The sequence below is a fragment of the Prionailurus viverrinus genome, chromosome B2 (genome assembly GCF_022837055.1).
Source record: "Prionailurus viverrinus isolate Anna chromosome B2, UM_Priviv_1.0, whole genome shotgun sequence".
Classification (NCBI taxonomy): Eukaryota; Metazoa; Chordata; class Mammalia; order Carnivora; family Felidae; genus Prionailurus; species Prionailurus viverrinus.
The window spans coordinates 25,642,445-25,668,558 of NC_062565.1; the positions used below are offsets into that span (position 1 = coordinate 25,642,445).

Genomic DNA, 26,114 nt, shown 5'->3' on the forward strand with positions numbered 1-26,114 from the left:
TCTTTTCCTTTCATTTTTATTTTATATATCTGGCTGCTCTGCTTTCAACATTACTTCCTTATTGTGGAAACTTTTTAAAAATTTTCTTGTCTCCTGTATGGTATTAATTTCCAAGAATTCTTTTTAATTCTGAGTGTTTCTTTTTTATGAATCCTGTTCTTGTTACATAGATTTTATACATTCTGTTATTTCTCTGAGGATATTGGTGAGTTTTTTAGGAAATTTTTTTCTCTGCATAATCTCTGTTTCCTCTAATTGCTTTGTTTCATTAGTTTTAAATCTCTGTTTTTCATGTTAGGGCAGGGATCCCAAAACTTGTCTGCATATTAGAATCACCTAGGAAATCTGAAAAACCTCCAAAATCTAGGCCACATGCCAGACCAATTACACCATAATCTTTGGGAATAGGACTTAGAGATCAATATATGTGAAGCATTCCAGGTGATGTTATGGGATTTTGTGGGACAATTTAAGATACTTCTCAATGTTTTCCTCTTTTGTCTTAAGATTCAGCTCTCCTGCTTATGCCTCCAGCTTCCAACATTCTATCAGTGTTATCTTTCTTTTTTTTTTTTACTGTGTGTTTGTGTATTTGTCATTTCACAAATCCCTTTACTGTTATTTTAATGGAGTTTAAGGAAGGAGCAGAGTGTGGAGTTTAGGAAAGAGTATGTTGAAAAGGTGAGTTTTGAACTGGAAAGGTCCTATTGATATATTTTCAGGTATATTAGCAGTGATTTCACTTCTTATTCTAATAAGGGGTTACTAGTTCAAAAATAACCCAAATTTTCATTAAATATGACAGCACTGTCATATAGTCAGTTACACAGTAAAACCTCATGTAGTCAAACTTTGCTAACCAATAATTGGTGATAATGGACTTGGTTAAAGTTTACTTTTGTTCTACTTGGCAGAGAGAGGATTTGATTTAAAAAATTAGTGTAAACAAGATTGTAGATTAGCAACCTAGGTAAGAGAGAAAATATTCAAAGATATTATTAGAACTTACATGTGGAAAGACAAACTAGTTCTTCTGATTACAAATGCTGCTTGTTGATGTGAATCTGATATGCATGTACTTGAACCATACTTTATTAGCTATTAATTTGTATTACTGAATTAAAAGAACTGGATTAAATTTGCACTTCTTTTTAAACAAATTTCATACTTTTTTTTAATAGACTTCCCACGTACCTGAACCTGGAATTGTTAAGAACTTACTCTAATGAAAATAACAGAAAGACAAACTGTGAAATATAACATGTCATTTATAATTAATAAATCACTAAACACAGGCAAGAAATTTAAGGGCTATAAAATGACATGCATTTTCACAGTCAATTAATGCTTAATTATTTGGCACATTCAATTCTGTAGCTAGGTGGGAAAAATTACTATATTTAATTGCTTTCAAATTCACAATTTTACCTGTGAAATGGTGGTCTTCTTTTCATACTCTCAGGGACTATTATAAAAGATGGGGAAATTGTGCCTCAGTCTTCCAGTTCACAGAGTATTCTTTTATTTCTTTTTAATACTACCCATTGGTCTTTTCTTTCCTCCCTCTATTCTTTCTTTTCTTCCTTCCTTCCACCCTCTCTCCTTTCCCCCTTTCCTCCTTTCTTTGCTTCCTCCCTCCCTCCCTTCTTTCATTCTTCAATGATGAACATTCAATGTGTTGATTTTTATGAACAAAATTGACTAGAGTGTTTTCTCCCTTGTGGATGGGTGTGACTCTAGGACATAACCCAAGATTTAGCTGCACTTCCTGCCCTTTGAAGAGTCTTCTTTGTGAGGAGTTCTGGCTTTCCCTAAGAAGCCCCAAGACTTTTGCTCAAAATTAACTTCCCACTTTTGCTCACTCCTTACTAGTAAGATCTGTCTGCAATACCAATCCAAACTGATGCTGGTGGAATGGTGCAAAGAGAATGCCAAGTAGCCTTACAAAGTCACTTCAAGGCCTAATGAGATTAGTGACTTCCAACCTTATTAATGTAAAAGAAAAAAGTTCACAGACTCATAATAGCAACTATACTTCTGTTATTTCCTGTTGAGAAAATACATGACTGAAAGCTATTTTTATTCAGCGATTCTTTCAAGTAAGTCTGAATTTTACCAACCACACCAGTATAAACAAACATTTGAACAATAGTCATGCATTCAGTTCATGCTAATTTTTAGCCACTATATCACTTAGGAATTTCATGTAGTTTTTAGAAACACAGCTCTAGCTATGGTGGATTAAACACATAAAGATTTAGACCTTCATGATAAAGAAGCCCATATGTGTTGGTTTATAGCCAAGATCTCTGAAATTCTCTGGCCTTTCCTTCATGGTCCCAAAGTGGTTGCTGGAGCTCCTGACATGATATCTGCTTTTCTTGAAGCTTGAGGAAAGAAGGACAATGGAATGGCAAAAAAATTTCTTGCAAGATTTTTATTCTTTTATGCTTATATCTCAGTGGCTACCCCAAAGGAGGTTGAAGAATGCAGCACATTATCTAAGAGCACAAGTCTCTGTTAGAAGATGGGAGAGGGATGTTGCCTGGGCAATCTATGACCCAGGCTGTAGACAATGCTGAGAGTGCATCTGGAATCATGGGCAGCAAGGGAGTTCTCAGTGTGTGGGCTAGATGTCCAGGATTTCTTCCATCTCTAACTCTCTTTAATTCTATGACATCTTGGCATGCTGAGCTTAGGGCATTTCTCCGAGGAGGCAGCAGATAGCGAAAAGAGCACTGAATGTAGATTAAGAAGACATGGATACAAATCCTAACTATTGGCCAGGAACTGGGGAAAATTGCTTAACTTCTCAGAAGCTCAGTTTTCCCCTCCAAGAAGGAAATCAGAAATGTTTTCCCAGAGGCTCCTTGTGAGGATTGACTGAGATATTAAGAAACCCCTTAGTGCAGAGTCTTGCACACGTAGGTGCCCAGTCAATGTGACTTTGAGTTGAGGAGTGCAAGGTCATGGTCCAAACTCAGAGTTGGGGACAACTGGGGGAGTGGGATGTGCTGGACCTCTGCCTTGAATACCACTTAGTGGGTGCTGAGGTGGACCTGTCAGGGGTCTGTTTCCCAATACCAAACAGTGTGTCTCAAATGACTCGACCCCAGAAGCAGGTGTAAATTGGATTGCAGAGGTGTGAGGCCCGCTCTATCCTGTATATCTGTGCTCTGGAGGTCTGCATAGGTATCTGCTTTATATTTCACGATTTTCATTTTTTATACTAGTTAATTTACAGATGTTTGATCAGGTGTGAACTTCTACCAAGAAGACTATAAAAAAGCAATTTAACAAGTGAGTCTGAAATGCCATATGAAGGGTCAGACTTTACACATATTACGTACTGGACTTTAAAAACGAACAAAGTTGCCCTTTCTTTTTCATTTCCTTGAGACACTCCTGGAAGGAAAGTTCAGGAGTTCAAATTGCCTATTTTGGGCTGCTGTCCAGGCAGCCACACCTCCCTGCCCTTTCTCACACTGTTCTCTTTCCCCAAAATGTTCTTTCCCTCCCATTCCCCTGGCAAAAACCTATTTATCTTTTAGGGCCTCATTTAAGCAGCATCTTCACCTCAAAACCTTGGTACCCAGGACCCAGGCAGAAGAAGTTCCTCTTTTCACTGTGCTGGTTGGTGTATTGCCTATCTTGCATCTTTCCCATAATAATATTAGGGGTTTATTGAGAGCTTACCATAAGCCCAGCACTGTCCTAAGTGCTTTACATATGCTCATTCATTTAATGCTCATAAAAACTTGATGAAGTAGCAACTATTATTATCCTATTCCAGATGAAAACTGAGGCACAGAAAGATTAAGTAGTTTACCCAAAATCACATAGCTAGAAAATGGCCAAGTCAGAATTTGAACCCAGGTTCTTTTTTTAAAATTTTCTTTTAATGTTTTATTTTATTTTTGAGACAGAGAGAGACAGAGCATGGACGGGGGAGGGGAGAGAGAGAGGGAGACACAGAATCCGAAGCAGGCTCCAGGCTCCAAGCTGTCAGCACAGAGCCGGATGCGGGGCTTGAACTCACAGATGGTGAGATCTTGACTTGAGCCGAAGTCGATTGCTTAACCAACTGAGCCACTCAGGCACCCCTGAGCCCAGGCTCTTAAACAATTATAGCACATACATGATAATTATTTAATAATGTACTTATTATCAGTGTCCCTTACTAGGTTATAAAGAGTTTTCTGTCAGGGGCTCTGTCTTATTCCTCTGAGCATACCCAACATTTTATCTTGAATGAATGAATATATATGTGTACACATGCTAGCTTGGGATAACAAATTCAAACTGTACAGAAAACTCTAAAATGGACAGAGATTACTCTGTGGGCCCAATTCATGTTTCTGTCTATGCAGTTAACACTGTTAGTCATTTCTTGTGCTTTCTTCTAGAAGTTTTTATGCACATTTCAGCACATATGCAAATGCTTTAAAGATTTATCCAAAAAGGATCATGCTTAAACACATCCTTGCTAGTATGTACAAGTCTATTTTCAACTTAAAAAAAAAAAAGAAAAACCAAAGAAGAGGTGATTCATGATATTTTGATTATGATGCCTTGAAAAGGCATCCACAGACTTAGTTTCCATAAAAACTGTTGTCATTTGGGGTACCTGGGTGGCTCAGTGGGTTGAGCATCTGGCTTTGGCCCAGATCAAGATCTCATAGTTCATGAATTTGAGCCCCTCATTGGGCAGTCTGCTGTCAGCACAGAAGCCGCTTCAGATCCTCTCTTCCCCAACGTCCCTTCGCCCCTTCCCCGCCTACTCTCTCAAAAATAAAAAATAAAAAATAAAAAAAAACCTGTTGTCATTTAAAATTATTGACCATAACACCAAATCCAACTGTTAAAATGTTCTAACTATGTGGTAATGACCTCAAATCCTTTGGGAAAGAAGAAAAGAAATATGGAAAAAGATAATTATCTAGCTTAAGCAACCCACTTATCAACAGTGCTTACTTAGAACCCTTTCATTTCTGTTATTCTGCATTTACAAAGAAGCATTTACTAGAGGGGTTTTTGTTTGTTTCTTTGTTTAGAAATGGAGCTGGGGAACTGAGACCTTTGAGCAGAGTGTGAGTCTCTAAAATTCATGGCAGCAGGAGCCAGTCATGGGAGCCTGGGCAGTGGGTGTGCATTACAAACCATGGGCTCCTGGCTAGTAGAGAAAAGTTTCCATAAATCTTGGATTTGCCAAGGAACTTTAGTTTCACACATGCTCTGAGTTCTTCTACTGTGCAAACATCTCCTTCTCTGGCAGGGAAAACACCTTCATTTTCCATACGGTGCAAACATGTACCTCTTGCAGAAATGGAAAGAGAACATGAATTTCTGCAAAGGTGAACCAGAGAAGAACAATGTATTTGTGATCTTGATCCTTAACTATAGACTGGGAGCTTGACGCAGGACTAGCTCAGCAGAAAGCTTTGACAGATGCCCAGTAGGGATATACTCCTTTTCCTTGAGCAGATGAACTCTCCTGGGCTCGGACCTTTAATGGAGCCAGGACACCTTAACATGCCTTTACAGCCTTAATAGCCCTTTTCTCTGTCCACAATTGTCTGGTTAGCCTACTTTTTTTCAGAAAATTCCCAAACAGCAGAACATATATTAGCTTTTATGATTTAAAAAAACAATGGTAAAATATAAAATATACTACCTTAACCATTTTCAAGGGTACAACTTTGTGGCTTTTAAGTACATTTACATTGTTGTGCCACTATCACCACCATCCATCTCCAGAACTTTAAAAAAATTTTTTTTAATGTTTTTATTTATTTTTGAAGGAGAGACAGACAGAGCATGACTGGGGGAGGAGCAGAGAGAGAGACAGACACAGAATCTGAAGCAGGCCCCAGGCTCCGAACTGTCAGCACAGAGCCTGACATGGGGCTTGAACTCATGAACCGTGAGATCATGACCTGAGCTGAAGTCGGACGCTTAACCGACTGAGTCACCCAGGCGCCCCTCCAGAACTTTTTCATCTTGCAAAACTGAAACTTTTGAACCCATGAAACACTAACTCCCCATTTCCCCGTCCTCCAGCTCCCAGTAACCACCCTTCTATTTTCTGTTTCTATGAATCTGACTCTTCTAGGTACCTTGTATATGTGGAACCATACACTATTTGTCCTTTTGTGATGGGCTCATTTCACTGAGCAAGTTTTCAAGGTTCATCCATGTTGTAGCCTCTGTCAGAATTTCCTTCCTTTTTAAGGCTGAACAATATTCCCATTGTCTGTATAGACCATGCTTTGTTTATCTATTCATCTGTAAATGGATCCTTGAATTGCTTCCACCTTTTGGCTATTGTGAATAATGCTGCTGAGAACATGAATATACAAATATCTCTCTGAGTCTTTGCTTTTAATTATTTTGGTATATACCCAGAAATGGAATTGCTGGATCATATGGTAATTCTATGTTTATTTTTTGAGAAACTGCTACACCATTTTCCACAACAGCTGCACCATTTTACATTTCTACCAACAGGGCCCAAAGGTTCCAATTTCTCCACATTCTCACCAACACTGGTTTTTGTTTGTCCATTTTTGTTTTTTTTTTTTTTTTTTTTTTTTTATTTATTTATTTATTTATTTATTTATTTATTTATTTTTTAATTTATTTATTTTTTTTTTTTTTATGAAATTTATTGACAAATTGGTTTCCATACAACACCCAGTGCTCATCCCAAAAGGTGCCCTCCTCAATACCCATCACCCACCCTCTCCTCCCTCCCACCCCCCATCATCCCTCAGTTTGTTCTCAGTTTTTAAGTCTCTTATGCTTTGGCTCTCTCCCATTCTAACCTCTTTTTTTTTTTTTTTCCTTCCCCTCCCCCATGGGTTCCTGTGAAGTTTCTCAGGATCCACATAAGAGTGAAACCATATGGTATCTGTCTTTCTCTGTATGGCTTATTTCACTTAGCATCACACTCTCCAGTTCCATCCACGTTGCTACGAAAGGCCATATTTCATTTTTTCTCATTGCCACGTAATATTCCATTGTGTATATAAACCACAATTTCTTTATCCATTCATCAGTTGATGGACATTTAGGCTCTTTCCATAATTTGGCTATTGTTGAGAGTGCTGCTATGAACATTGGGGTACAAGTGCCCCTATGCATCAGTGCTCCTGTATCCCTTGGATAAATTCCTAGCAGTGCTATTGCTGGGTCATAGGGTAGGTCTATTTTTAATTTTCTGAGGAACCTCCACACTGCTTTCCAGAGCGGCTGCACCAATTTGCATTCCCACCAACAGTGCAAGAGGGTTCCCGTTTCTCCACATCCTCTCCAGCATCTATAGTCTCCTGATTTGCTCATTTTGGCCACTCTGACTGGCGTGAGGTGATACCTGAGTGTGGTTTTGATTTGTATTTCCCTGATAAGGAGCGACGCTGAACATCTTTTCATGTGTCTGTTGGCCATCCGGATGTCTTCTTTAGAGAAGTGTCTATTCATGTTTTCTGCCCATTTCTTCACTGGGTTATTTGTTTTTCGGGTGTGGAGTTTGGTGAGCTCTTTATAGATTTTGGATACTAGCCCTTTGTCCGATATGTCATTTGCGAATATCTTTTCCCATTCCGTTGGTTGCCTTTTAGTTTTGTTGGTTGTTTCCTTGGCTGTGCAGAAGCTTTTTATCTTCATAAGGTCCCAGTAATTCACTTTTGCTTTTAATTCCCTTGCCTTTGGGGATGTGTCCAGTAAGAAATTGCTACGGCTGAGGTCAGAGAGGTCTTTTCCTGCTTTCTCCTCTAAGGTTTTGATGGTTTCCTGTCTCACATTTAGGTCCTTTATCCATTTTGAGTTTATTTTTGTGAATGGTGTGAGAAAGTGGTCTAGTTTCAACCTTCTGCATGTTGCTGTCCAGTTCTCCCAGCACCATTTGTTAAAGAGGCTGTCTTTTTTCCATTGGATGTTCTTTCCTGCTTTGTCAAAGATGAGTTGGCCATACGTTTGTGGGTCTAGTTCTGGGGTTTCTATTCTATTCCATTGGTCTATGTGTCTGTTTTTGTGCCACCATTTTTGTTTTTGATAGTAGCCATCCTGATGAGTGGTATCTCATGGTGGTTTTGGCTTTTATTACTTTTCACTCGAAAAAAAATCATTCTTTATTCTAGGTTCAGGTGGGAGTGGCAGTGACTTATTTTTCTTTTGAAGACACACAAAGTTCTCTATTGAGTTGTAGCTCAGGGCACATTTGCCAGCCTATCCTTGGGCCTAAATATGGAATACGACCTTTAAAAGGTACTGGCTGGGAAACCCTGCACCACCTGGCTGTGCTGGTCCTTGGTGACCTCCCCAGGGAATTCCTGACAGTTAAAGCTTGTCCTGACTCTTGGGGTGGGGAACTCCCCCTCTCTAACATAATGCCAGTGGCAGCTTTGTACGAACTCTTATGTAAAAGGAAGAATGTTCTTCCAAGTGTCAGGGTCATGCATGGACACTCCTTCTATTTCAGCAGTGGTGACAGACTAGATGTAGAGACACACAGAAACTTCCCCTTTGGCAGTAGAGAGAGGATTCAGAGCAAACACAGTTTGTGCAGACACTTGAAAATGCTTGTTTGAGGAAGACTAAATTGAGTTAGTGTTTTTGTTGCTTTTCTTTTTCCAAAAACACTTACACATTTGTCACTGTATCTTAGTCTCACAGTAATCTTTGGATCTAGAAAGTAGAAAGTAAGCCCATTTGGCAGAGAGAAACATGGTCTTTGAGATATTAAATGCCTTCCTCAGGGCACACAGTTGGTGAGCAGAAATGGGACTAGAACCCAGCATCCTGGCTATAGATCAATAATCGATTTTGATGGAGATGACCTCATCTAGGAGTTAAAATTTCATGGATTTGAATAGCTTGCTTTCTTCAGAACTATTTATTACTTGAAGCAAGGTACTCTGTTGAGCAGTGGCAGAGTAGCTTATATCTGGCCCTTTTGCCATAAAGTCTTGGTGTTAAGGGAGTAGAAATCTGACTCCATGAAGACAAGCATACCTCAGTGGGGCCTTCTTCACCTCAGGGTACCACTTAGTACTCCTCGAAACCCTTAGAAATCAGGTTTGGTTAATTCTGCTTAAATTAAGTTTGAAACCATTGCTTATGATTTTCGTGATCATTAAAATCAGCTTCTCAAAATATGAATATCCTAGACTAATGAATATTCTAGGTTTTTGTTGTTGTTCTGCTTAGCTCAAGTCAGAGATCACTTGAAATTTTATATCACTGATGATATGCTTTGACTAACTGGTGGCTTCCTACTGGATTTTAAATGGCCTGAAGTAGACACACAGGTCTGGGCGGAGCTCATCAGGTTATTTGCAAATATGCAAGCCTACGCATAAATGGTCCCTCTTCTGGAATTTGCCAACTTGAGACCAATGAGACCTACGTGTCAGAGAGAGCACATGGATACTTATGAACACAGCAGGTGAACACCATTGATGGACAAAAGGGGACCAGCTGAGACTTAAGACTTCTCTCCACAGAGATCATCCATCAGCTCAGGTGGCCTCTGATGAATATGAGCCCCAGAACATGATGAAGCTGTTGTTACAGTGAGAGTAATATCAGTGCTTGATGGTTTTAGATTACGGTGAGTATTAGATGAGAATATGGTGATGGTTTCTTTAAATAAATCAGTTAACAGCAGTCCCTCTTCTGCTTTAAAAGAAAAGATATGGTGCGCCTGGGTGGCTCAGTTGGTTAAGCATCTGACTTCAGCTCAGGTCATGATCTCGCGGGTTGTGAGTTTGAGCCCTGTATTGGGCCCTCGGCTAACGGCTCGGAGCCTAGAGCCTACCTCGGACTCTGTGTCTCCCTCTTTCTCTGCCCCTCGCCCACTCACTCTGTCTCTCTCTCAAAAATAAACAAACATTTGAAAGAAATTTAAAAAAAAGATGAGAAAAACTTAGTTCATACTGGCCAATTCTGATATGTATTCTGATACATATTCCCATTCATAATATATAATCTTTGTTTTTATTAATTATATTGGTACAGAAGTACCTTTTGTCAAGGATACTGTGATTGGACAGAAGAGCATTAGTGTGAGAAACAAGTATGTTAGTATCTTGCTCTGTGTAACAAAATCCTCAGAGCCTACTTTAAAATTAAATACCTTAAAATTTGCTTATTTTTTTTTAAACCAAAGATACTCAACTTTAAGCATTACTTAAAAACTGTTTTTAATTAGTGGATAATGTTACATGTTGAATGCCTGTCTCAGATGCATTTTTTCACCTCATAGCTTCTCAGAGAATACCACCCTGTTAAAGTTTATTCATACCCAATTATGTTCATTCCATGGGGCTGAGCGCCGCCCCCCCCCCAGAAAATCTCATGCATGACAACCAGAAAATTTTCCTCCTGCATCATACTAACACACAGTTTGAAAATAAAAAGAGACTCTTCCCTCTCATTTTATTTCATCTATTCTGAGACGTATGGAAGAGAAATTAACGAAACATTTGGGAGTAACTGGTAGTTAAGAATATTTGGTATATAGTACCATCTGGGGGTAAAGGTAGGGGTTTGCCAACATATCAAAACACTAATGAAAATCTATAACTTGCATTCATCAAGAACATGTCATGCTAAACTCGTTTTATTCCTTTTTCTCCTGAGTTACTAGCTGGTGTGGGAATGCCATGATATAGATAAATTTCTGCAATTGAGTTTCTTGCCATGTCTTGTGGGAAATTCAGAGGCATGTAAACTGGGTAACAGAAGAGCTGGCTGAAGTTGTGGTTAATTACAAAACAATACTCCATATGTGTGAATGAACATATCGATACCAATGTAGACCTGTGGCTTTCAGCATGTTCTCTGCTGTGGCTCACATGGAGGGTGATGGGTCCTGTCTTAGACCCGTGTACATGCTTGTGTGCAGTTACGCATAGTCCAGCAGACTGGCCACAAGTCCAGCCTATCTGTCCCACTCAAGAACACACACCTGGAGATGAGTTAGTGCAAGATATGAGAATAAATTCACCACTCTGATTTGGAAAATAAAAGGCTTGCAGATTTCCATACCTTGGACATTGTCGGTAACAAATTATTTGTCATGCTGTAAGATACCAGCTGTGATGCTATTACAAAATACTTGGCTCTTTGTCTCTTGATCTCATCCTGTTCAACATTTTAAACACCAATTTTAAAAAATACTAAAAAATGTGCTTCAAATCTTCTAAGGAACTGTATGGCTTGAGAGCTTGTAACAGCACCAAAGCTGAAAGCAGCCTGGAGAAGGAAGGCATCATTTAACACTGGAATTGGCTATCAGTGCCAGAAAACCTATAGATGAGGGAAACTTTAAACCAGTGTTTAGAAGTTCATTTTTAAGAATGTACTTTTGATAACTCTAAAGAATCGTTTTCCTGTAAGTCTTGCTCCAAATGGACTTTTCTTATAAACAGAAATGTCAACACAATTACTATTTAGGTAAATATTTTTAAAAAATTATTTCTTATTTTAATCAAATATAGGTTCAAGTATGGAAGGTTTGATTTCACCTCTGGAATGGTCTTTTGAGGACAGGGACAGTATCTTGTTTATTTCTCTGTTGTCAAATCCTAGCATGTCTGCAACACATACTACTAAAGTGTGGTAAATTAAACCATAGTTAACCAAATCTGAAAGATGAGTCTTGAATGGGGCAACAGAATTCACTTTCCACCAAGACAAACATGGCAAATTAGAGGGATAGCACCCTAGAAAGCTAACCCTAGGACAATTGTTCCCAACTCTTGACTGCTCATTACAGTCACATAGGTTGCCAGAGAAAATACACAAGGTACAAGTTAAAATAGAATTTCAGATAAATAATGATTTTTTTCTAGTATAAGAATATTTTATGGGTCATACTTACACTAAAAAAAGTATTTGTTTTTTATCTGAAATTTAAATTTAACTGGGCACCTATGTTTTCATTTGCTAAATCGGACAACTGTAAGCCTTTAGAAAATACCAAAGTGTGGGCCTCCCTCCAGAGTTTTGGATACAATTAGTCTGGCATGAAAAACCAGTATTGCTATTTTTCAAAGACTCTCCAGGTAATTCTATTATGCAGCTAGGATAGAGGGTCACTGCCCTATAATATGTGTTTCAGTTTTGAACCTTGTTCCCATGACTTACAAGTGTATAATTTACCTCTGTTTCAAGTGGGCTGTGGATCCATAGGCTTGGGGTAAAGTAAGAACTGCTAGGCTCCCTGGACCTCTCTGCTATTCCTTAGGGCAGCTTTTATTTTAGATGTCAAATATACCAGTAGATGAAAAGACTGGTAAGAGTGTTATGATGGCCAAAGTGGGAAAAAATGTCACACAGATATCAGTTTCTGATTATGCATAAATAATAAGTACGGTTAATGGGAGTAGGTCTAAGCTGAAGAAACCGAAGGATCTTTCTTCTAAGAGAACAGGAACCATCAGAAACCTGATAGGTACACGGCTTACCAAGAGATATTAAAGTTTTAAGATATTTTTAAAAGTGCCATATGAGAGTTGCTCATTTAGAAAGAAACCAGATAGTGTTTTCAAGGTTATGTGCTATGCAGGAAAATATACAGAGCTGTAGAAGCCAGAAGGTGAACCCAGGCCTTCCTATAATATAAAGACTGCAGCGCTGAGGGAACCATGTGGGGAGGAAATCAGAACTTGTGGTTATGAGTTGGAGTACAAAGTAACAAGCCAAAAGATTAAGTGGACTGGAACATATAGTCCTGGGCATAAACAAAACAACAACCCCTGTGAGGAGCTGAGAGCTGCCAGAATCCCTAAGTGGGTGAGGAGTAGCCAATTTACCCCTGAGCTCCCTAAGGCTAATGAGACTAATGGCTTAAGTCAAAGCAAGGATACTTTTTGAGATTGGATAATTGCTTCTGTTGTGTTAGCAGAGGAAATGGAAGGGTGAGCCATGATTTTTTTTTCCCCATAGCCAAAATTTATGACAATGAAGCCTACATTATATGGCAAGTTTTTGAAGTTAAATGATAAGTAGAAGTCAACTCTTTCATATTGTCTGAAAAATGATCCATAAAATCATTGAAGGAGAATGTAGCAAAATATAATGCTTAAAGGCAAATTTTTAAAAATGGAGTTTTCATTCAGCAATATCAATTGTAAGCATACACTTCTATTATTTCTAAGCACAAGTATGTTTATATATTCACCGTCAACTTTTTCAGGTTCTAGTTTGGAGCTGGTGTTGTTTGATTAGAACTTGAACTTAGGAAGGGAACTTATTCTAACATTGTTAATTATAAAAATAAAACATTATTTAGATATTAGGGTAGGATTAATTCTATCACAGTTCCTATTTTTAAGTTTTAATAAAGATATTAGATCATCTAGGGGGAAAGGCTATGTATACTCTGCAGACATTAATTTGGTTAAATCACTATTGATGGAAACAATATTTAATAAAAATATGGATGATTATGAACTGTATATGAATGGTATGCTATTTAATTAAAATTATTTCATTATTATATAATAAACTAGTCTTAGTTATTTAACCACTGAAAAAAATACACATTTTAGGATTTTGAATTGAGGATTTTTTGCAGGTGAGTCTCCATTTTATAGAATGTAGATTTTCATAGAGTTGTAATTCTCCTCTGGTTAATTCTCTTTAAAATTCAAAGGAAAAACTGAATCTGACTGACATTTATTGTAACAACTTTTAGTAGAGAAAATTTTGAGGTGATTCTATAAGTAAAATTCATAAAATGTACTTAATGCTATTATAACATCTACCTGGAACTTACTTATTTTTAAATAACACTACTTCTCTGTTAGATAGGAGAAATTGGTGCCAATATGAGTAATTTTGTGGGAGTGAACAGAAAACGAACAACAGCAAAGTAATAGCATGTGAAGAACTTTTCATGTTCAGAGTTGACCGATTTTGCTGGTACATTATATATTTGTGTAAATGTATTCCACCAGTAATGAGGTCAGTTTGAAAACTATATTGCTTGTAACTGAACTAAATCAAAATGAAAATTTTTATAGTGATTGTTAAGTGCCAAATTGAACTGATCTCATTAAATGTGAAATTCAAGTATATTTAGACTATTGCCTAAATTTTAATACATGAACATAATGAGATATGATCAGAATAGTTGGAAAAAGTTACCTCTATTTTTTTTTCTCTTAGCAGTTTCTCATTTCACAGTTTAGATTTATTTTCTGGAATCTGATTAAATAGCTGGGCGCATGAATATGAAGTATGCAGTACCTTTCAATAAATGGGGGAAGAGCACACATGTATTGGTCTGTGTTGTCTCACACAAGTATTTTCATAGTGATAATTACTTAAGGTTGTTACATTTGAGTGTAAGTCAGTGTTCACAAAGAAGAAAAAGTTCATTACACCCTTGGAGAGAGGTGCAGCTGCATGTAGTAAACACAGATGGAGCACACTTTTATATGAGGTTCCTAACTGAAAACAGACTTTAATCCTGTTCTTGGAATACCCACACTTGAACTTTCCAACACTGATTATGCATTTCTGCCGTAGAGACCAGCTGTCACCTCATTATAGGCATTTATTTATTTATTGTTATCTGGGTGTAGTCTAGCCTACAGTCTCCAGGAAGGCAGAAGAGCAAGTCTGCAATTGTTTTTTGCTTCCTATGGAAATATATGGTGTGCATGATAGTGCTCACCTCTCCCCTCACACAGAATTCCAAGAGGGACTCTTCACAAGCCAAGGAAAGTAAAGAATGGCCGCTCCCTATTCTCAGGGGATGTCTAGTCTAAGGCTGAAGAGTTTTCTTAATCCCATCCATCATTATGTCTTATTTGACAGGGATTTTTTTCCTCCAGACAAAAGTAGTCACTTTAAAACTTACTTGACCTAACTATGTACTTCTCATGATAGCAGTCTAATAAGAAAACATAGATTAGTGCTTATGCCAATACCTAACATAATCTATAGTTGCCTACTACTTTTAAACATCATAGAAAACTGGTATGCAACAACAAATGAAATGCTGAGACTATGTGTACATTCAAAAAATTTATTGGTGGTGGTAGATTTTTAATGAGAGAAAATAAAGACTGAGACTGTGTGCCACAATGTCCTTTTACATTTAAAAAAATTTTAATTTTTTTTAAGGTTTATTCATTTTTGAAAGACAGAGCATGAGTGGGGGAAGGGAAGAGAGAGGGAGACACAGAATTCAAAGCAGGCTCCAGGCTCGAACTGTCAGCACAGAACCCATCACAAGGTTTGAACTCATGAACCATGAGATCATGACCTGGGCCGAAGTCGGACGCTTAACTGACTGAGCCACTCAGGGGTTCCCCCCTCCCCTGCCCAATTTTTTTTAATGTTTATTTTGGAGAGAGAGAGAGAGAGAGAGAGAGCGAGAGACAGAGCACCAGTGGGGGAGGGGCAGAGAGGGCAGAAGATGCAGAATCTGAAGCAGGTTCCAGGCTCCCAGCTGCCAGCACAGAGCCTGACACAGGGTTTGAACTCACGAACTGCGAGATCACGAACAGAGCCAAAGTCAGACTCGCTTAGCCAACTGAGCCACCTCTACATTTTTAAGGATGAAGGTGTTGTGGAAAAAATCACCAGTAATATCAACAACTTTTCCTTTTAGCAGAAACATTTTAACGTTATTAAAATCTCCTATAATTAGGTGAAATTGGGTAGAATCTCATTTCTCATCTCTAGTTGAGCTGACTGGGCTACATGCTGTCAATCTTTTAAAAGGGAAAGGTAAAGGATTCAGCCAGCAAAATCTAGTTTATTGGGAAAAGCAGAAGAATTGCAATTCAGGACAAGCAAACTGTGGCAAACCATAGACAAGTCCAGAGAACAAAGGAGAAAAGTGTCTCTTCATAGAGGAAAGGAGGAAGTTAGGAAGGGGTTGTTTTGAACAAAAGTTCATTGGAGAAAGATGAGTTTAAAGTAGTGGCAACTTTTCATTGGTTGCAGGCAATTGAAGTGGTGGCCCTTCATTGGCTGGAGGTGAGGTCAGCTTGCTATTGCTAGTGGAGAGGAAGTCTTCATCTTGCTGGATTTTGCAAGCTGTGACAAGTGCCATGAGCATGAGAACTACCCCCTTACAGGCTTCCTGGCTCCAATTTTGAGTTAGGTTTTCCTTAACACATTTTCATATTTCCCCCTTTCGATAAAGATCTTTCTCTGGATCATCTATTCCTTATTGGAATCGTTTTTGTCCCTTGGTGCCAGGAAGGACCTTTTCCAGATGTCACATCCCATGCTGGAAGGAAAGTACATAGACAGGAAGACACTGAGGCCATATTTTGAAAACAAGCAAGGGTGGGAAGGGAGAGCTTTCTGGCATTTCCCATCCAAGGTCTACATCTTATCAGAGTTGTAAGTGTTGGGGATCATCTGGAAGCACTGAGTCAGCATCACCGTATTGGGTACTTTGTTACTATAAAGGTTCAACAGGCCAACAGGTACAAAGCTTTAACAACGTTTACACAAAATAAGATGAGGAGCAGAATAGTGACCCCAGCTTGTATTATAGTCCTAAACCAGAAGCTCAAGCCAGCTAAAGAGATCAAAGCACCATAGATCATCAGGTGGAATTTTTTGTGGCCAATGTGCTTGTTCCTCTAATATTATGTAATTGAAGGAATTTATCCATGTGCAACAGGCCATGTTTGTTATCACACAAATGCCTCCCTGTTCAGCAAGTAGGTAATCAAGTACTATGCAATTGTTTAAAACTACTTTGACTTATGAGCTAAGTGATCATTGTTGGCCCGTTATTGCCATAGTGGTAGAATACGTAAGTTTTCCCAATTCCAGAAAGAGATTTCTAATTATTTGTTCATTGGCGTGAACATGCACAGAAGGGATAAGTGCCCTTCCAAAGGAGGCAAATACAGAGTCATGTATATGTCCTATGAATTCCCATTTGAGGTGGTGATAAAAGCTTAATGGAAAAGACCAATGGAGGACCATGGGAGGCTTCCAATTTATTGTGGATGGCCACAGGAACAGTTAGAATCAAATCTTCCAGTACATTCACAGGCCCATTTAGAGGCCAATTCACCACATGCAACGATTAAACCAGGTGGTGCACATAAAATTCCTATTGGGGGCTGATTACTAATAGTGCCATTACTTGGAATTACTTGATTGGTTCTTCCAAGTCAAGGGTCAGTGGTGTTTGGGGAATAATTAAGGAGAAACCGTTCTGTTATGTGGACTTTATTCTTGATGGCTGTACAGAGGGAAGTTCTTCTGCTACTGCACACAGACCTGAGGTATTAGGGAGAATGGGAAACTGTATGGGTGGAATAGGTACAGTTAGTTGCATTGGGAGTTATAATGGGGAGAGGTCAAAGCAAGGCATAGGAGAACGTGGTTGTTGAGGTTTGACTCAGTGAGAAACACCTGGAGGGGTGCAGGTATTATTAGAGGTCACATTGGGAATGAAGGAAAAGTTTGCTATGGGGAAGACTAAAGGATCACGTCTGTCATGGCCAGATCAGGGTTTTCCGAACAATCAGAAAAGTTTCCTCCTTCTGCGATGAATTGGGAAATGAAAGCAAGGGAAATGTCTTTCCAGGACAGAGAAAGAGAAAACAAGGTGAGAAAAAGCAGAAAGGAGAACAGGCCTGATCCTGTCATCTTGGGAAAGCTGTCTGCTTAAGTTCCTGGAAATCTTTAATTTGAGGTCACCAATTGGTGTGTAGTTCTAGTCAGGGGCTTTCTTTAGATGAAGAACATTGATCCAAGAGTCAACTCCTTGCAGTTTGGTGGCATGAGGATTGGTTAGTAACACTTGATAAGGGCCTTTCCAGTGTGCTTGAAAAGAGGTTTTTTGAGATGTCTCTTCCTATAAGCAAAATTCCTAGGTTGCAGAGTGTGGTGTTTGATGTCTTTGTCTCCTGGGAGTGCGCTGTGAAAAGATTGCCCTACTAGAGTATGATTATTTTTAAGGGATGTAATTAGAGCTTTGCAACAGTAACATATGTCTCCTTTATTACGTGCAGATCAGAAAAGGGAGAAGCTAGATGCATCAGGAACCCAGTATTTGTCTCAAAGGGTGAGAGTTTATGAGTTAAAGGGAGTGGATCTGAGATTTAGAAGGCCCAATGGCAATACTTTTGGCCAAGGTATTTGGAGGGTTTCCATAAAATTTTTAATTTATTTTGGTTCCTTTGACTAGCCTTGAAGACTGAGGATGGTAAACACAGTGAAAATGCTATAGAACTGGCCAAACGGCACAGACTTGCCATAATATTTGACCAATAGAATGGGTTCTTCAGTTGCTATGGAGCTCAAGAGGCATTCCCCACGTAGGGATGGTTGTATTCTAATAGGATTTTAGCTACTGAAGAAAAATAGTAGCTAGTCTACATGGAAGGGCTTTGGCCAGTGGGAAGACATACAAATCATTACCAAGACATATTTGTATCCATGAGGTAGGGGTAGCTGAATAAAGTCCATTTGCCAAAATTCAAATGACCCATTAGGCAATTTAAAGTGCCTAGGAATAGTGTCGACAGGTTTCCCTGGATTGTATTTTTGGCAGGTGGGGAAAGCAAAGTAGGTACTTTTTGTAGTTTTGTTGGTATTTCCCTACAACTATTAACTTATGAACATCATTTTATCTTTATACCAGTGGTTCAATGCGTGTTGGTCAATAGTGGGAACTTTAGAATTTCTGGTAGGGCCAGGTTTGTACTTGGTCCAAACCAGAAGTTTCTCTTCTTATCATACTAACAACCATTTGATTGCCAATCTTGTTTTACTGTTGGGTGTCTCTAGTCAGTTTCTCCAGATTATCCTCTGGACGTGAGTTCCTTTGCACCATGACAGAGATTTGACTTCTAGACCCTTTGAGGATAGCATTTTTAAATGGAAATGTCAGTGAGATGTTTTCCTTTAGCTTCCAGAAAGTCAAGTTTATAATGCTCCAGGATTTTAATAATAGCCGAAGCAGCAGGTAAGAGTATGACATCCAGTAATTCCTGAATGTAAGGGCTGCTTTTAATTTTATCTTCACTGGAAGTAAAGAAGCCACATTGTTTCCATAACATTCCAAAATTGGGAGCCACTCCAAAGGCATATATACTGTTGGTGTAAATGCTGGCAGTTTTGCCTTTGGCTGGAACATAGATCCATGTGTGTGATTGTAGTTCCTTGTTAGGCTGAAGTAGCCAAAGGCAAGGGTGCTGCTTCAGTTACTTCAGAAGGAGTTGATGTTGCATACCCAACACAGTATTTGCCATTTTCATCTTTTAACTAAGAACCATCAGTGAACAATGAAAAGTCAACCGTTATCCAAAGAAGTTTCCTGTAAGTCATCATATGGGCAAGAAGGTGATCTGTCAGTATTAAGCAGTTATGGGTGGTTTAATTGGTAGAGGAGGTGAGAAGAGTGTCAGGGTTAAGGTTATTACAACAAGCAAAAGTAACATAAGGGGCGGTACACAGTAGAATTTCATAGGAGGTGAGATAGCCTATAGAAAGAAACTGAGTGTGATGAAAGGTAAGGAGAGCTTTCACAGCACAGAAGTGGTTAAAGGGGATGCAAAGACTGTTTTCTCAGTGGCTTTCACAAAAAAAGACAGTAAGTAGCAGGTGAAGCTGGGAGGCATGGGGAGGGCATATGCCCAGGCTTCAGGCATTCCTTTCTTTTTTGTATGCAAAAAGGAAGAAAGGGAGCTGATAATATGGATGTTCAAGAGCAAGGGGCTTTATTAAACTTTCTTTTGACATTGGAAAGTTATGTCATCTGGATCTTCCTAGATGATAGGGTCAGGTGTATAAAGGTTGGGCCATAAGGAGAAGTTTGGGATACAGTTGCAATAATAATCTGTCAATTCAAGAAAACCTCACAGTTGACATTTGGTTTGAGGCTTTGGGAAGTTCAGGATGCCATGAAAATTGTCTGGATCCAAATGAAGTCCTTGTTCTGAGATTAGATGTCCTAAATATTGAACTTGAGTTTGAACAAATTGTAATGTCTCCTTAGAGATGGTGTATCCCTTTTTGGCTAGGAGTTTTAGCACATAGATGCTATCTTCTTGTGAGAAGGCTTGGAAAGAGAAGCAGAGAAGTCATCCACATATTGTATTAAAGTGGAGCCTCTAGGGAACTTGATATCAGCCTTTAATGTTTGTGAGAAATAAGAAGGACTTTCCGTGAAACCCTGGCATTACTGCTCAGTAGCTTTGCTATCCTTCCCAAGTAAAAGCAAGAAGATATTGACTAGCTTTATCTACTGCAACACTAAAGAAAGCACTACATAAATCAGTCATGAAAAAAAAATTGCTCTCAGTAGGGTTGGGGGTTAATAAGGTGTGAGAGTTGGGGACAATAGAATGGTGAGGGATTATAATAATGTTTATAGCTTGGAAGCCCTGGACAAGCCTCTATCTATGGCCCTTTGGTTTCTTCACAGGTAAAATACAAGTGTTGCAGGGATAGGTACAGGGGATAATGGGGCTCTGACCCTTATGGTCTTTTATTATTGCTTAATGTCTTGAGAGGCCTCTTTATTAATAAATTATGGGGAGAGCTTTTGAGGGATCTATTTGGATCTTAGTAGGAGGTACACTGGATTCTGTCAATATCAGCTGAGGATTTACCCATAAGGAGGGTGGTAGCTCATTCAAAGGGGACAAATGGTTACTGTTCTTGGAATTAGTTCTAAGGGCCATCAGGGTCAGAGCAAATAAAAGATACTGAGGGTCATGGGATTTACCTAGTTGGCTATTTTGGTTGCTGCTCTGAAATTCTAGAACTATTTCTCCTTTTCAGGAGAAAGAACTTCTAGCATGATATATTTTTTAAAAAATCTTGGCCCAAATAAATCAATATGGTGGAGGAACTAAGGAGGAAAGATGGTATATCTTTGAGGGTCTAAGCAGAAGGAAACCTGTTGAGGTTTATTGGAGACCTTCACTATTTGAACTGTTTTAGTACTCTGAGGTAGGGGCTGTTTAATGGTGGTGAGGTTGTGAATCACTGAATTTTACTTCTGAAGCCAATATCGCCCTGTATATTAACTAACTAAAATATAAATAAAAATAAATAAAGAACATGAAAAAAATAATGGTAGTGAGGTTGAACATCTAAAGTGTAGCTCCAATATCAGGACAGAGATTCATTTCCAGTTTGGAGAGTGGTTTTTCCAAGTTCATTGTAAATACAGAGAACACAGGAGGAGTGTCCTTTTATAGAGAGGAGAAAGTTTAGAAGTGGAGGTGGCCTCTTATTGGCTGCAGGTGAGGGCAGTTGCCAGGTTGAGAGGAAATCTTCCTTCTTCCTGCTGGACTATGTAAGCTGCAATGAGTAGGGTGTGTGTGACAGCTCTCCCTTCATGACTTCCTGTCTCTGATTGTGAGTTAGGTATCCGTAACACATACCACAATGCTCTTTAAGGTCTCGCCAAATTCAAAATGGATTTTATGATTTAGTAAGTTTTCTATTTTGTTGTCTTATTTGGAACACTTAGAATATTGTCTTTTTTGTGTGTGTGGTGAATTGTGTGACTGGGAATATGAAACAGTATGAAATATGTATCTAACCCACTGGATTGTGAGGCAAACTCGTTCCATTAATTTCTTTCTAAAATATAATTTAAATCTGTGATGTAAAATCTAAGGTGGTCTTTCAGATTCCTTTCTGTCCTGCCATTAGCCATCATGGCTAATAAATAACTGATTTCCACAACAAAAAAACCTGCCTTTTTTTTTTTTTTGCTTTGTTTTGCCTTTGATATTGAAATAGCAATCTCTTGCCTTTGAGAATAAGAATATCGTTCTTATAGGAATCAGCAAATGAAGGTCCCTATTTAAACACTACCAAAGCTGCCTGAGACCATGAATTTGAAAGGGAACTGGAGGGGCTTGTCTTACAAACCCATCCCCCACATCCCTTGTTACTACCTTGGAGCAGTGCTTAAGAAGACACAGTAGAACTGGGGCGCTACTCCCATCACACTGCCTTCTCCTTGTTAGTAAGGCAAGTTGGAAAGTTTGTTGATAAAATCCCCAAGAGAACTCCTTCCATGTTGACCATGACTACTGTGGTTGAAGCAAAGCCCTCACCTGCTTTGGGAGAGAATTGGAGAATTGGAGACCTAAATAAGCAGCGCAAACCAAACAAACACACATTACTTTTTTTTCCATGATCTGCCATAAAGACACTGGCTATTACTAAATCATCATCACAACAGAAAATAGATGCTGAGAGTGAAGCTACTTGGAAAAGCACCTGAGAAGCAGTCTCTTGCCAGCATGTGAAGCTTCAGAGTGTGCTCTTTAACTGTGCCAAGCTTTGTTCTTGATTCTGTGGCATCATAGAGCTTTAGAGCTAAAGGAACATTAGAGTAATGGATGTGATGTATAATTAGACCAGCTACTGAAGGCTGGTCTGAAGGCTTCAGTTGTAAAATGCAAAGGCATTTATTTAACACCTATTTTAATGTTGAGTTAGGTGATATACAAAGAAGTTCAATCAGACATGTCAAAGGAAATAGCTACTGCTTACTCTTGTCTTGTGGCAAAATTAAGTTCCATAATCATAATGAAGTAAAATGTGGCAATAACAATATCTAACCTTTTTTCATTTCTAGCATCAAAAGTATTCATTAAGTGTCTCCTGGGGGCACTTGGCTGGCTCAGTCAGTACAGCGTACCATTCTTGATCTCAGGGTTGTTAAGTTCGAGCCCCACGTTGCTTGTAGAGATTACTTAAAAATAATAAAATCTTTTTTTAAAAAAAGTATTCAAGTGTCTCTGTGTGCTAATGTGTTAAAGCATATTTAAAAAGTTATAGTTGTAGTTTTATGAATAATGGATCTTAAATATATGCTTTAAGAAATGAATGTTTATAGTACATGTTCTGATTTTTATTAGCTATAAGATATTTATTGAGAAGGTAATCAAATGGTAAATTACCTCAATAACCTACACTGAGGGTGGAGTCTCAGATGTTACTGGTAAAACAAACCTTTAAAACTTTACTCAAAGGTCTAAGAAGACTCTAAGCTTTCTCCTAGAGGTTCAGGCCAACAAGTTTCTCTACATGAAAGTGGGAACTTCTAGGTGCCACAGGAGCCTGAGGGTGAGACAACAAAGTCTGATACTGAGGAAGATATCATAAAAGGTGTGCTATAGCACCCCTTAAGGAAACATTTTATATAATTGGTTGAGATGCTCAGTAAATATTTCCCAGCATCAGCCCCTACCCCTACTTTCTAATCAACCAGTGTATCAATTAGTGTTTGCCATATGCTGAGTCAGATGCCAGAGATACCAAGATATCCAGGCAGAGTCAGGCTTGCAAACAAATAATGCCAACACAGTATGATAAATACCTGACGGATGCATGGTTAATAAAGGTGGAAGAAAGATAGACTCTTCTTTTGGTAGAAGGATGTGGGACCAGAGTGTTTCAAGGAAGAATTCACAAAGGGAAACTTCTTAAGGTAGGGGCTTGCATAACAAGTAAGAATTTCATAAATTTCTGAAAGTATGAACCCTGGAGCACTTACAATAGAACGACATCCAAAGCTTATGAAAAATGGTCTTGGGCTCCAGCCCAGACCTATTGACTAAGAATCTCTGGGGCAGGAGATTTGTAAACTTCAGGACCACTGTCCCAAGGTCTAAGGTGGGCAAAGCTGTTGTTGGTAGAGACTCCCCTACCTCTTTTGACTCATCAGCCATTGCTTTATCCTTGAGTGTCAAGGCACATTTTCAATTCCTACTAATAATTAGCTTTCAGGGGTAGCACAGATAATTTTAAAAGTTTTTAATCCAATATTAAAAATTACATGGCTATGAGTCTACTATTATGGTCAAGTGCTTTCATTTTATATTCATGTTCATTGGTGTAGAACTGAATTTCATACCTGGGAGTCCATGGTCACTTACCTTTCAGATCAGACTGCACTGGAATGGATGGATGGAGAACTGAAGGTCTCTGCCACACCAAATATTGACCCTCAAGTTATTGCATGAAGGTCCTGAGGGTGGTTATGTCAGGAGTTGGGAGAGGGGGCTCCTGGAGGTCTCAGGACACCCACTATTTACCAACCAGTATGGAAGTATTTCCCTATTTTAATAACTGGTATGGTACCAGTGTGCCAGCTGAATATTCTCCTATATGTACATAATAAAACAAAAGAATGAGATAAAACATGAAGAGTTCAGTAAGGTGTTTATGTTCTGCATAAATTGAGGGTTTAAGATGGTATCAGAGGTTATGTACTATCTTTCTTTTGCAAGAACAGGGCTAAATAAAATTACTTATGTTCCTTTTAAAGTTGATAGTCCCCTTTACAGCAACCAAGTTATTAGCACTTCTATTAATAATTCTTACTGTGTTCTTCTCATTTTGGAGCTGATCAGAATATATTCCTGATTCTCTAGAGTTTACCTTTGTACCTTTCTTAGTTCAGGTGGTTGTAACAAAATACTGCAGACTGTGTGACTTACACAGCAATTTCTTTCTCACGGTTTTAGAGGCTACAAGTGTGAGATCAGGATGCCAGCATGGTCTGGTTCTGATGAGAACCCTCTCCCTGTCTTGCAGATAGCTGCATTTTTTCTGTATCCTCCCATGGCAGAGAGACAGAGGAAGGCCCTAGTCTCAACCTCTCCTTCTAAAGACACTGGTTTCATCATAGAGATTCTACCCTCATGACATCATCTATACCTAATTATTACCTAAAGGCCCCGCCTCCTAACACTATGCTACCGGAAGTTAGGGCTTCAATATATGAATTTAGGAGGGACACAAACAGCCCATAACAGAACCTTTACACCTTAATGCTGCTTTTCTGTGAGGCCTAAGTTTGGCAGAGACCCCAGAGGTTAGTGGAACATTCTAGACACATGATATCAAGCCTTGCATACTCTTCTGAGTCCCTGCCAGGACTCCTGGGTCAGTGTCAATATTCTGGACCTTCTTCAAAGCTGATATTCTTTTTTTAAAAATATTTTTTAATGTTTATTTTTGAGAGAGACAGCACAAGTGGGAGAGGGCAGAGTGTGAGGGGGACAGAGGATCTGAAGCAGTGTTGACAGCAGAGAGCCTGAGGAGGGAATTGAACTCATGAACTGTGAGATCATGACCTGAGCTGAAGTTGGAGGCTTAAACGACTGAGCCACCCAGGCGCCCCAAAGCCCACTGATATTCTACACAGTCCTGGACTTCTGCTGGCCACTGCCCTCAAGACCAGCTGAGTGTTTGTTGGCTCCTTCCTGCTGTCTCCATGATCCTCCCTTGAGAGCTTAACCAAGTATGACATTGTCTTTTGGTGGATGGAGGCAAGATTCAAATACAAGCGGCCATGACGAATATTTTGTGAAATATTTCTTCCAAGTCATTAAGGATGCCACAAAGTCATTAAGGATGCTACCTGGGCCAATGCTTTTCAAATTTGAACGTGCATGGAAATCACCTGGGGAGTGGTGAAGCACAGGTTCTAATTGGATAAATGGAGGGAGGGGCTGAGCAGCTCCATTTCTGGAAAGCTCCCATGTTGCTGTTGTGCGTGGACCTACTTTGAGTGGGACAGACTAGACGAAATGTTTGGGGATAGTCATGGCTGCTTAGTTTATAGCTACTGAATTTGGATTACATATCCCAAATTCAGAGACTTTTTAAGAGCTTTGCAGCTTCTCATTGCTTTTCAGAGACAGCTTTTTACAGCCACTTTGTAGTGTGCTTGCCAAATTTGCCGTGAGGGGCAAGATATGGAAAAGCAAACTACGAGGAGGTAAAATATTTTGCTCCGCGAATCTAAGTTCAGATCGCTGAACTTCCCTAACAACCCGCGGGACCACACATCACCTCACCTGAGGAGCACTGAGCTCCTGGGAGCCTCTGCCAGCAGACACACCTCCATGAGCCAGCCTGTGGCCAGAGGCTGCACAAAAACGTAGATTGCTTACTCAGAGCAGGAGACAGGAGATGGAGTGATAAAAGTGAACCTAAAATAAAAATTAAAAAGCACACTGAGAACACCATGTGAAATGAATGCTTGTAAAACTGTCTGCGGCAGGAAGAAATAGAAGAGTTTTATTAGGTGATGAAAAAACACTGTAAACTTCATGTGAAAACATTCCAAGGTTGAGTCT

The 26,114-nt window shown here is 39.1% G+C and overlaps 1 long non-coding RNA gene across 1 annotated transcript; it reads right to left on the minus strand.

Annotated features, from left to right (window-relative positions):
• Positions 1 to 2,474: 2,474 nt before the first annotated feature.
• On the minus strand, positions 2,475 to 24,591 carry LOC125166115 (uncharacterized). The gene is made up of 3 exons (XR_007152351.1): positions 24,468 to 24,591; positions 23,904 to 24,131; positions 2,475 to 2,738 (listed from the first exon to the last, which is right to left on the minus strand). It is a non-coding gene; the product is annotated as an uncharacterized LOC125166115 (long non-coding RNA).
• Positions 24,592 to 26,114: the final 1,523 nt, after the last annotated feature.